The sequence below is a fragment of the Corvus brachyrhynchos genome, unplaced genomic scaffold (genome assembly GCF_000691975.1).
Source record: "Corvus brachyrhynchos isolate BGI_N302 unplaced genomic scaffold, ASM69197v1 scaffold523, whole genome shotgun sequence".
NCBI lineage: Eukaryota > Metazoa > Chordata > Aves > Passeriformes > Corvidae > Corvus > Corvus brachyrhynchos.
In genome coordinates, this window is record NW_008237265.1 from 348,521 (window position 1) to 360,430 (window position 11,910).

Consider the following 11,910-nt stretch of genomic DNA (forward strand, 5'->3'; position numbering starts at 1 on the left):
ATTAATGAATATATAGTATCTAGAGGGTATGTAGAGCCATCTTTCCATCCTAAGATTCTTTCAATCAATTTTTGAATAACGTTAACACCTCTATGGAATTCATTCCTTGGGCTTTAAAGCAAACTCATGCTGAGATCTCCAAGTTATGTTTTAAGTCTGTATGGTATTTGGGAAGGCCCTAGAAAGATGGTGTTCCATAAATAGGAAAAATCATTGTAAGGTGTAGGTGTTCCTACAGGTGTTCCTACAAAATTATTCTTCAAGAATAGAATATATAATATAATTCTTATAGAATTGTGTACAACAAAATTTTTTAAAACCTGCACACACTTCGTTAGAACACCCATTAATCACAGTTGCACAACCTAACAAGACAGTAATTTTTATGATTTAAATTAATAGTTTCCTACTTTCCATTTAGCAGTCAGAGCATAGAGGGAGAACTGAGTCAGTAATGACATGGAAATAATGCTCAAATAAATACATTTAACTTTAAGGAAAAGGCTTGTTCATGTCTGCATTAAAAGGAGAATGATTAATACTTCAGCTATTGTTTGAATACCTAAAGGGCATCAACTACTATTTTCCCATTAAAGCTAGCACTGACTCAGCGTGTGGTTGCATGAGGTGTTTCTTTTTGGATGTGTCAACTGAAAAGGAGCTTGCTGCAACTGCAGCCCAGCTCTGAAGTCAGAGCAAATGGAAAGAGGCACGTAGTCAGGGCCTGATGGTGCTGAGAAAAATATGGTAAAAATAGATTTATTTTCCCATCAGTCTGCTTTGCCATTAAATGCCAGTTTGGTTTTAAGATTTTATTATTTAATCCTACATTACAGTCACACCTGTTAATCTTCTCACTCACCAGTGCTGTGCACTGCTAGGTGTGTGGTACCCTGGGAGAAACCAGGAAAACCTCACAGTGGATGCTTTCTAGGTGCAGACGTGCAGTTTACACAAGTACAGTTTAGCATTTCGGATCATAAAAGTTCATTTCAAGTGAATTGACTGAGAGAAAGGACTTTCAGCTCTCTCCAGTACACATTGGTTGCTGTGGTAAATGCTTCCCTACCACAAGATGCAGTCCCAGACATGAGGTTTCATAACCCTTTGCCAGCCCTTTCTCACTAACCAGATCAGTCCTGGGCCTTTTCCTTCTCTACACATTTTTAATCTTTGATTTTCAGTTGCTTAAAACTTTCCCAAACCAATCCACTTCAGGAAGAAACACCCTGTGCTCACTTTCTACCACTAGAGGATTTCCTCCCTAGCTGAGTTTCAATCTGAGCAAATCTCATTTATGTATATCTGCGCTCTCAACTCTTATGCCTCCTCCCATCTATTCCAAGGAAGGTCTTGCACTCACACAGCTAAAAATCACAACCAAAACTGTACCTTTTGCACGTGGACGCATGGAAAGGTTCCTGAGTCTCCTGCTATGTGAATAATGGCATCAAATAATAGCATTGTAGCTGCAGCTATAGCTACAGATTTCAAAGGGCATCTCACAGAGGTGGTGGAACTGATTTTCACCCTATGGAGACAGAAACTGGGAATAAAAGCATAACATAAATTGAGCAATATGTGAAATTCTGTCAGGTTCTCGAAAGTGGAGTGAGCATAAACACCATGCCTTGGTTGTTTACCTCCAAGAGGGCCCTCCTAGATGGAAGGGTTTCCTGTTACTCCCCAGACTTACTATTGTTTGCAAATAGATAGAGCTATATATAAATATATATATAATGTATGTATCAAGAATAAGCATATGTACACATATTCCTATATATATTATACACATGCAAAATACATAATGAACATCTTTTTTTCTATTACATATAAAGCACAGCCCATCTAGACCCATGTATATATGACAAATCACATTTCCTTTGCCTATGTAACAGTCCCATAAATGCAGAGGATTAGGACTCAGCACCCTTAAGCACAGCGCCCCATTCCAGGCCCAGATCTCTCTGGGAGAAGTGGGCTTCTCAAGAAAGTTGAGCTTTCCCTCAGCAAAACACAACTTAAAATGCTGAACATGGCTTTTTTTTTTCCTCTAGACAGACCACAAAACCCTTTCTCAAGGAAGAATGACCTCATATCTTATTAACCCCAGCACAAAGCGAATGAGCTCACACACACACACTAACACACACATATACATGCAACCACACAACCAAGCAAAAGCTGAAAGACAGGCTTTTAAAAACAGGACTTCCAAGGAAAAGTGAGTAAACATAGATTTTGGAATCTAAGTTCCTTTCTGAAGGTAATGCCTGACAGCCGTCCTCCTAGAGCTTTGAAAATTGCATGAGGAATTTGCAGACATTTTACACATTTCCTTTTCCTTCTCTTATTTGGATCTAACAGGCAAAAAAGAAAAAATCCGTATTCGTCTTCTCTTTGGATTGCTTGGAGGGCAAAAGCAATTCGAGATTTTATTTATAAATACTCCCATGGGACAGAATATGCAGAAACCATTCAGGACCAGAAGCACTAAAGCTGCACACAAAACCTGCAGAACAGCAGCGAGTAGCTGGACATTGCCACGGAAATTAAATCCTATGAAAGTGTGAGGAAAAGCAAGCTGAGTTCTGTGTATTCTTGCATGGTGTGTTTGCACTCTTTTGAATAATTTCCTAATTCTGATCTTCCTTTGTCAATAATGGCACAGTAGACATGGAAAAGATCCAGGGCATAACTATGCTGAGAAAAACAGCTTAAGTTAAAGAAAGGCTTGCACAGGAAGAGAAAGGAAATGGACTACAACTTCCCTGCTGGAAAAAGAGATGACAGAAGAGAAATATAAGGAAAGTGCCCACAAAATTCTGAATGGCAAAGAGAAGATGAGCAGAAAATTACTATTCCCTTTTTCTCATGACATAAAAAATGAGGGAGAATTCAGTTCCCTCTATATGAAAAACAAACAAAAGGAAGTACTTTTTCGCACTACATAGTAATTAAACTGTGGAAGTCAACCACAGGATGTTGTGGAGGCCAGCACTTTAACCAAGCCTAGAAAAGGTTTGAGTAAACTCAGGAAGAATAAGTTTTATTGGTGGTGCAATGCCTCTACCAGTCCCTCTCTAAATCAGCAATTATTGAAAGACAGAAGAATTTAACTGGGAGATGATTCACTTTATATAAATGTCTGTGTCTGCTGCTGGCCCCTGCCACAGGCAATCCAAAGGGTTAGCTGCCCCTTGATTCTGATTTAATATGGTGATTTTTAGGCTCTTGGAAGCCTTTAGATGTCAAGGCCTGTGTGTAGATGTAGGTCCTACCTACAAAATAATGCACATACACAGAGAACTACCACATGTGCCTTTTATTTTCATGGAAATATAACACTCACCAGTCAGTGCAGAGATGAAGGGAGCATACATGTTAACATGAAACCAGTGCAATACATTTCAGACAGGGTCATTTTTCCCCTTAATCTCTACCCAGTCTCACAGTTCACTTGCTTTTGGGTTGTGCTCCTGTTTTAGCTTGTGAATGCTCATTTTAAAAGGAGTACTGGCAGGCCTAGGCTTGGTGTAGTTTCTAGCATTGATTTCATCACCATAACGTAATCAAAGAGTCGTGTCTTTATAAAATTGAGGAATATATGGCACAGACTGGTGCAGGGATTGTGTGATTTCCATGTTCACTGAAGAAGCTAACACTGGCTGAGGGCAGGCGAGCATCAGAATTTTTCCATGGAGTCCTGCAATGCCTTTCAATCCTTACACATGTCCAGACCTTTTAATATTTAGGCCCCTGCTGTGCCTGGTTCTGAACCAGAACAGCTCAGCAGCCTTTCCTTGCCTTGAGCACATGAGTCTCCCTCTCCTGGCCTATTTGTGCTCCCAATGTGCTTTGGTTTTTTGTGGGTCCCGTGCACAAATCTGGCTTCCAGCACACTTTTTGTTCCTCTTCTCCCCTTTCCTTCAAAGTATGGATTTTGTAGCAGCTGTATCTTTGTTGTTCATTAGGTATCAAGGTGAAGAAACTGAATTAATGTAATCTTACACAGGATGTTAGCCTGAGTCTCGTGAGACGAAACGCCGGTCAGGCCATAACTGAAAGGGCACTGTCCCAAACTCATAGTTCATTCCTAACAAATCCTACTGCAGTTTTCTTAGGATTGCCATAGATTTTCAAGGATCAGCATTACTTCTGGGGTGCAGACTACCTAAGCAAGGATTCTATATGAAAACTGGGAGTGATAAGTGCTAATTTTTAAATTGGTTTCCTTTGAATTTCTGGAAGCAGACCTTGTTTATGATCTTCCCATTTACATTGTTGTTTGAAATGTTGGGAAGTTTTCTGCCAGCCTGTAATCTATAGTAGCTGCTCATATTTAAAACATGTCACACTCCTGACATGTTGGGAAGTATCTCAGCCCAGTATAATATTTGGCTTTCAAATTTTTATTTTGCAACAAGAGGACCAACAGTCTCGATCGGCAAAAGCGACTTTGGTTATTAGAGTTCGGACACGAACTTGGCTTGCTAATGCCAGAGAAATACAAGAGCCTCCTTTCATGCTCTTAATGAAATCATTAATTATGTCAGCAGCTCAAACGATACATCTCCAAACACTTTACATTACTTTGCAAAAGGGTAGTCACATAGAAATCGTAGAAAAAAAATATTCTTCACTTCTAAATTCATAAATTCTAATAATGAATTGATTTCTGGTTGCAGGCATTTGTACAGTCATTTTCTCTCATCCTCCCTCTTATTCTGTCATACTGTGACTGAGGATTCTGTTATTGCTTGTGGAAAAAAAAAATTAAACGGAACAATATATCCATATACTGTTGCCTTGTTGTAACCTAAATGAACTTCCTGAGCCTGAACATTTGCCATGCTTCTGATTAGCAAAGAAACCAACTCAATAGACTTCTTTCTTTATAGCTAAGAATTTGCTGTACCTTACTGTGACCCTGGCTATATTGCCTATGATTACTAAATAGCTGTTTTGATTAAATAATCAACTTGTTGACAATAAGTAATAATTAAATTATTTATCTTTCAGGACTTAAGTAGACACAGCTTCATGCTTTAAAACAGCCCCCATTACAGAAATGAGCTTTTATAGATGATAAATAAAACCAGATTTCAACTGCTAAAATAAAAAAAAAAGTCTTGGGAAAAACTGTTTCCAATCACAGAGCTATGATAATGCTGTCTGTGCTGTAGCACACTTGGGGAGACAAAGAACTTTAGAAGTAAAGCAGAGACTGAAGTTCAGATTGGTTTTGTTAATCTTCCACATAAAATACATAATTTAATTTTTTATTCCAGTAAGGCCAACTCCACTGTTACTGCTCATTTCAGTAAACAGTCATTCATTGTCTTTCTCACGTCATGGAAAATGGAGCTTATCTGTTCTGTGGTGGTATAAATAGAACAAAAAACCTAGTACCATGGAAAATAGAGCAAAATTAACAAGAAAATATAAATACATCAAAATTGCGGGTTTTTTATGACCAAGCACACATGTGTTCACATGACTTGATGGAAGATCATGAAACCTATAGTGAAACTTCTGTGACAGAGGCTGGGGAAAAATCCTAATATTCCTTCACAGAGCACTGATTTCACGGAACTTTGTACACGGAAATTTTTGGTCTTAAAGGTGTGATTACATTATTTATAATGTGCTTCCAGCATGGCCCTGGAAACAATGATAGAAATGCAGAAAAACTTCATCTATGTCCCCATGCCAATATTCTTAGGGAACCTTCCTGTACTGAGGGTGGGTTAAGCAATCACCTTTAACTGGGATTTGAGGGAATGGTTTCAGGTCAGTGAACTGGCTGACGTGGTTTGGTTCTTTGGAGAAACTTGAAAGACTTGGTGCCTTCTGTGTGAGTTACTTAAGCAGGTTATGTAAAACTTGAGATGTTTCTAAAATAGCTCTGATAACAGAGAGGTGTGATTGAACTGTACACAAAAATAAAAGAGCCAGCACAGAAAATCTCGGGAATCAGGGTATAAACCAAGTGTGGGAGGTAAACTTACTACAAAAGAGAGACATCCAAAAAGGGCAATGACAGACTTGAGAGATTAAAAAAAAAAAAGAGAAAATACCTATTTTTCATACTAAGGTGAAAGTTCATGAACAGGAAGACTCAAATATGCTGTGTTGTAACCCAGCTGAAGTTACTGAGGTTCATATAAGAGTTACGGTTCCAGCAGAATGACTTACCTGTGAACTCTGCACTTGGCAAAATATTTCTGTCCTACACCAATGGGATGAAATAAGACAGAGAAAGTCACAACGTTGTTTTAAACATGTTGTAGTTCTTCCTGTCTTTGAGCAACCCACATTTGACAACATTCCCGTTCTCTTTCCCCCCTCAAAGAAGGTTGTGTGACTTTTGCAACACCAAAGGAAAAAAAAACCAAGCCCTAGAATTCTTCTCACTTAATATTATTCACAGCTGTCTCTAGTTTGACTTCTAGCCTCTTCTTTTGGCTAATGCAGCTCTCAGATAAGTTTCCAACCTCTTTCTCTTGGCTAAGTCCCAAATCTCCTCCTCCATCCACATCCTCATAAAGTGCTCATTTCTTCTATTCAGCAACACCCTGTTTAAACTTCACTTTGCACTGGGCACAGAGTTTCATTACATTCCTATACTTGACCATTTAGAACCATATCCAGATGATCTTTCCTCCTTTCCCCCTTTCCTTTCTTTTGGCTTTACACTGTGCTGTCGTTAACCCTTCCTTTGTGATTGTTGTGTGTTTGCATTGTGATAAGAGATAAAACTTCACAGTGGACTGAGACCCACAGTACAAGGCACAGAACACAGAACCTTAATTCACTCTCAAACTGCCCTTAGAATGATGATACATGAAACTGCCTCCATCCAGTTCCATCCTTCATTCCATCTCTCACTTGTATGGTATTGAACTTTAGCTTAACATGGTTAAGATCTCAGCTGAGCTCCAAATCCACACACTATTTTTATTCTTTCTCCCTGTTGATAAGAGTCTTATCAAACATGCAGTCTCTTGGGTCATGGTTCTGGACTTTCATTTTGATGGTGGGGAAAGGCAGGGTTGAAACATTTTTTTTCTTCCAGCACTTTTTTTGCACTCAAATATTTTCCTCTTTCAACATCTTCAGAAGATTTCTTGAATACAAAAGCTTTCACCAGGGTGCTTCACATATGAATCTTAATCCTCAGCCACTGCAAATTATTTATCACGTGGTCTGTTAAAGGAATTGTCCAAATCATCCTCTTTCCTTGTAGTTTCAGTCCTGCAACTTATATCATTCACAGCCTTCTGCTTCCTCCCCCTTCTTTCCTAAAATGGCAAACAAACAAATAAACCACCCCCAAACAAACAACAAATAAATAAACCCAAATAAAAAACAAACTACCTTTTATCCCTCTTTTTAGGTCCTTTCACAACTGAACTTGTCCTTTCCTGGCTGTTCGGCTCTTTCTATATCCCCGTGTTCACACTAATAGCACTTCCCACTTTCCCTGTCTGGTCATCCACATCAATCCTTGTATCCCTTATACTAGTAAACCATTTCCTTGCACACCTTTAAATTTCACCTGAAGCTTTACCTGCCTTGACTTACAAGCAGCAGGCGGGCTGATACAAAGCTAACTGAAATGGATTTGGGATTATTGTTACCCCTTTTTTCTTGTTTTGTTGCCCTGTTGCAACTTGTCCTTAAAGTGGGTTGTTAAGGTTGTTAAGGTATTTTTGTAGCACAGGAATCCACACAGCACCGAGTGCAGCAGAGTCCTTTGGCTCACTGGCAGCCTGGAGATGTTTTCTATTGTGCAAAACTCCATGGAATATACAGGGGATCTCAGAGGCTTGGCAAGACTTAACAAGACTGTTTTAGTTCAGCTTTTGTGTGTTTATGGGAAAAGGCCCTAAAATTTAACAGAGATTTTGTTTTGTGCATTCTTACCCGCACTTTTTTCTTTTTTGTCAGTAAATGTATTTTGAGGCATAACAAGTAAACAGCTTACACAAGCCTGAGCCTGAAGCTGAGCACCTGCAGCTCAAATAAGATCATCATTGTTTGAGTAAGGTTTAAATAATTTAGTACAAATTGGCTTTCCTATAGGTGTTGACAAGCACATCATCACTAGTTACTAATGAGTACAGGATTCCAGAGGTCTGCACAGATACCACCCTCCTCCTCAGACTGCGCATGTGTCCCTCGAAACAAAGCATTTCACAAACAAGCACCTGGAGACCTTGATTAAAAACCACCTGCTCTGAAGCTCTTGGGAAGACAGATTGCACAGCATGCAGGTGGCCTTCACAGCATGGCTTGCTGATATTTCTGACTGGAGTCACTGAAATAAAGCTTGCTTCCCTTCCTCCCACACACAGACCCAGCCCTTTATTCTGGTTGGCTTCATGAAAGGAGTTTATGAGTGTGCCCTCAAAGAGCCTGACTGCAATGACAGAAGTGATGAGTCTAACAAACCCTGCCTTTGTGACAGGACAGGCCTTTCTTATCACTGATTACCTTTCAGCCTGGTACTGCAAAAATAGTGATATTTGATGAAAAGAGGACAAAGGCATCCCAGGGATAGTCAGTGATAAACAACCATTTGAGAAGCTTCACCACCTGTGGCACAATTTTTCCTTATTCATTCCTGTGACTCCACGGATGGTTAATGAAAAACCATACAGATGTAATGAGATCTGGCATCCTTCTCCCTGAGTCCTGCAAGCTCTTTACACAAACGGGATCCCTCAAATTTAATGTCATTTTTTTCTGGTCCACTGCTCTTGGCACAAGGTTCATGTAGGAGTTTCAGTGCTGTGCTTTCAAAGATAGAACGCAAGAAAGTGAGAGGGAGCTCTGCTGGGTCTGAGCACATGTGAGGAATTTCTGCAATTACTTGGTTCTGAAAGATTCTCTGAAAAGGACTGGAATAAGCACACACCCTGAATGAATTAACTCTTTGTGGAAAGAAGAGCCTTTTCTGTCTGTGTGTACACACCATTTCAAAACTGATACATGCCTCAGAGCTGAAGCAAGGAGCTCATCACATTTCCATGCCCAGCTACAGCCCTTTGCCAAAAGCATCGTGAAGCAGAGACCTCTCATTCCTTTAGGCCTCCTTGCTCTGCTGCAGAGACAAGGCTTATTCAGGAGAGCAATCCAAGTTAGTCAGACAGCAAGTGCAACATTTCCACAGGACAAAGATGGGAAAACCACTTAAAGATGGGGTTTCTAACCTGGTAGCCTACAAAGCAATTGAGAAACCCAAATATTTCCAATACAATAGAAGCCAAGCCCTTGCTGTTACCCTGATCCGCAGGTTGGAGCGATGACTACGGCCTGCTCATGTCAAGGTGCGTATTACAACCTTGGATCTCAGTTCCTGCCAGCACAGCCACCTCCAGCTCCCTGCTGGAGCTGTCCTCGGGCTGCACTAAGTATAGCTTGCTTTGTTCCCACATGTGTTGAGTGGAGCCAGCCCTGAGTCATCCGGGCTGCTCTCGGAAAACTCCCAGGTGTCACTCCCTCACCTGCCAGCTCCAGAACTCGGGGTAGACTCAAGGTACCTCAAGGGCTTGGAAAATCAATAAGAGCAGCAGAACCCAGGAAGTCTACCTGTAAATGTCCAGTCCTGCCCAGAGCCAAAACTCTTTTGGGCACCTTTACACTTCCATCTCCTGCAGCCACTGAAATTGCTTCAAGCATCTGGCAAAAATAAAGTAGTCTAAATTCCTAACAAACAGAAAACAGATTTTAGAGAGGACCATTTCTAGGTCAGACCAAACACACAGAGTAATATTTCTGGTTATAAGTGAGATGAAATCTGGAGGTGAAGGAGCAATTAACTTAATCTCAGTGTAAGGCAAGTTGTTATAAGAAACATTTTCCCTATTTTGGGATAAAGAAATAATAGCAAATAACTTTTATAGTTTATCCTTATTTATTTCTTCAGGTTAATTGCATTTCAAATTTGATAATCTAGTAAATTTAGAACCCTAACCTTCAAGGGGTAATTGAAACTCCTAAAAAATGTGCGTGCTCACATCTCCTGCTGTCCAAGTTGATTATGTATTGTGTCACGGGCAACTCTCCAGGCTACATTTCACTATGCAAGGCCTGATTAAAGCATGTGAGGTGGTCATTCCACTTTGCTTATTGCAGCCTAGGGTTCACAACCTATGGGACATCATGTCTGGAAAAGAAACCACACGGCGAGATTCAAGGACATTCCATATTTAGAGAAGGGGTGGCCATATAAGATGCTGACCACCATCCAAATGAAGTGAACAAAGAGAAGCAGTCTGGCTTCAGTGAGAGCTGGACCGGATCCCACCTCTTCTGGGAAGAGTTTAAAGATGCAGTTTGTTCACTGGGAGTTGGGAATGTGAAAGTGGATAATTAATGTGGTATGAAAGAAGAGAATACAGGATCATTTTACTCACATAGGAGTAAAGGAAGGAACAAAGCACATCTGAGTCAAAGCAGAGGATGCACGTAACAGTTCCAGTCATCCCTACTTTTTAAAACAAACAGCAAGAAGCAGCAAAGTTCCTGGAAGGCAGACTGGAGATTACCAAAAATAATTAGATTAACAAAATCAAAATGCATAAAACAAAGATATGTACTTCAGGAATGTTGGCTAATAACGGCTATGCTCAAGGTAGAGCTTGTTACGGTGCCTTTGTGCTCAGAATCACAGGCTTCAGGCTTCACACGAACTTGTTCTTTCCATCAGTGTGGAAAGGCATCCTGTCTTCTTAGATGGGAAGTCAAATGAGACTGGATGATCCAAACTACAACATTCTCTTGTGTTCCATAAGCTAAAGGAATAGAAGAGATCAAGCAAAACCATATCCGAGGAAAGCACACCCCAAGTGTACTAGCCCTGTGTGGCTATGGGGAAGGACAGAGTCTTTTTGCCCAAATAATTTGCAAAGATGAAGATAAAGAAAGTATCTTCACCACACCAGCCCTGTGTGCCACCAGAGAAGGAGACTTGTTCCTTTTTCCTAGCTCACCCCTTCTTTTCTCAGCTTTCAATTCCCTTCCATTGTTGCATGAAGCAAAAATACAGCATGTTGCCTGGACTTCTTGTTTAACCAAAAAATCCCAGAACAACTGCTCAGAATAACTGTTAGATGGGATTTTTTCCTTTACTAAACATTTGGTTTTCACCCATTGAAAAATATCAATTCATCACAAATGTAATCGGAAAGGTTTTAAGGTCTGGGATGGGAGGGAACTGAAAGGAACTGAGAGTCCAGGGATTGGGACTCTGAATCAGAGAAGGAAAGGACTTGACCTCTGGTGTCCCACATCCCAGATGAGTACATCAACCACTAAGCTATTTCAAGGCAGGAGGTGAGTCTGTCTCATCTCAGAAAAGTGTCTAAAGGGATGGATTTTGTTCCAACATAGCACAAAAACAAATTGCAAATCTTCCTCCCCCCTTCTTTAAATTGAATTCTTGTTCTCCAGCCAGCCCGGCTTGGTATTAGTTTTGTGTAAGTTAAATAGACCAGACACGTTTCTTCCTGTTGGTATTTGATAGATATTCGGTAAAAGAAAAAAAAAAGGAGAAAAAAAAAAGTTCAATCTATGCTAAGAGTTATTTCAAACTGAACGTAGTTATTATTTGTAGTTATTTCTACAGACGTAGACAGAGAGGCAACATAAGAGCTCAAGGTTTCAGAGCACTAAACGAAATACACGTGCCATCGAAAGCGTGGTGGCTGCCAGCATTTCCAGCGCCATGAGCACTTGGAGGGGGTCTGTCTGCGAGCGTCCCTTCAGCGGGGGCTAAACCAGCTGCCTGCTCCCTTCGAGTTTCTCCCCTACAGGCTGGGAATCAGGCGGCGGCTCGGTGTCAGAGCGGCCCAGGGGGGCTGGCTCGCTGCGCCGGTGGCGAGCGCAGGGGCAGGGAGCCCG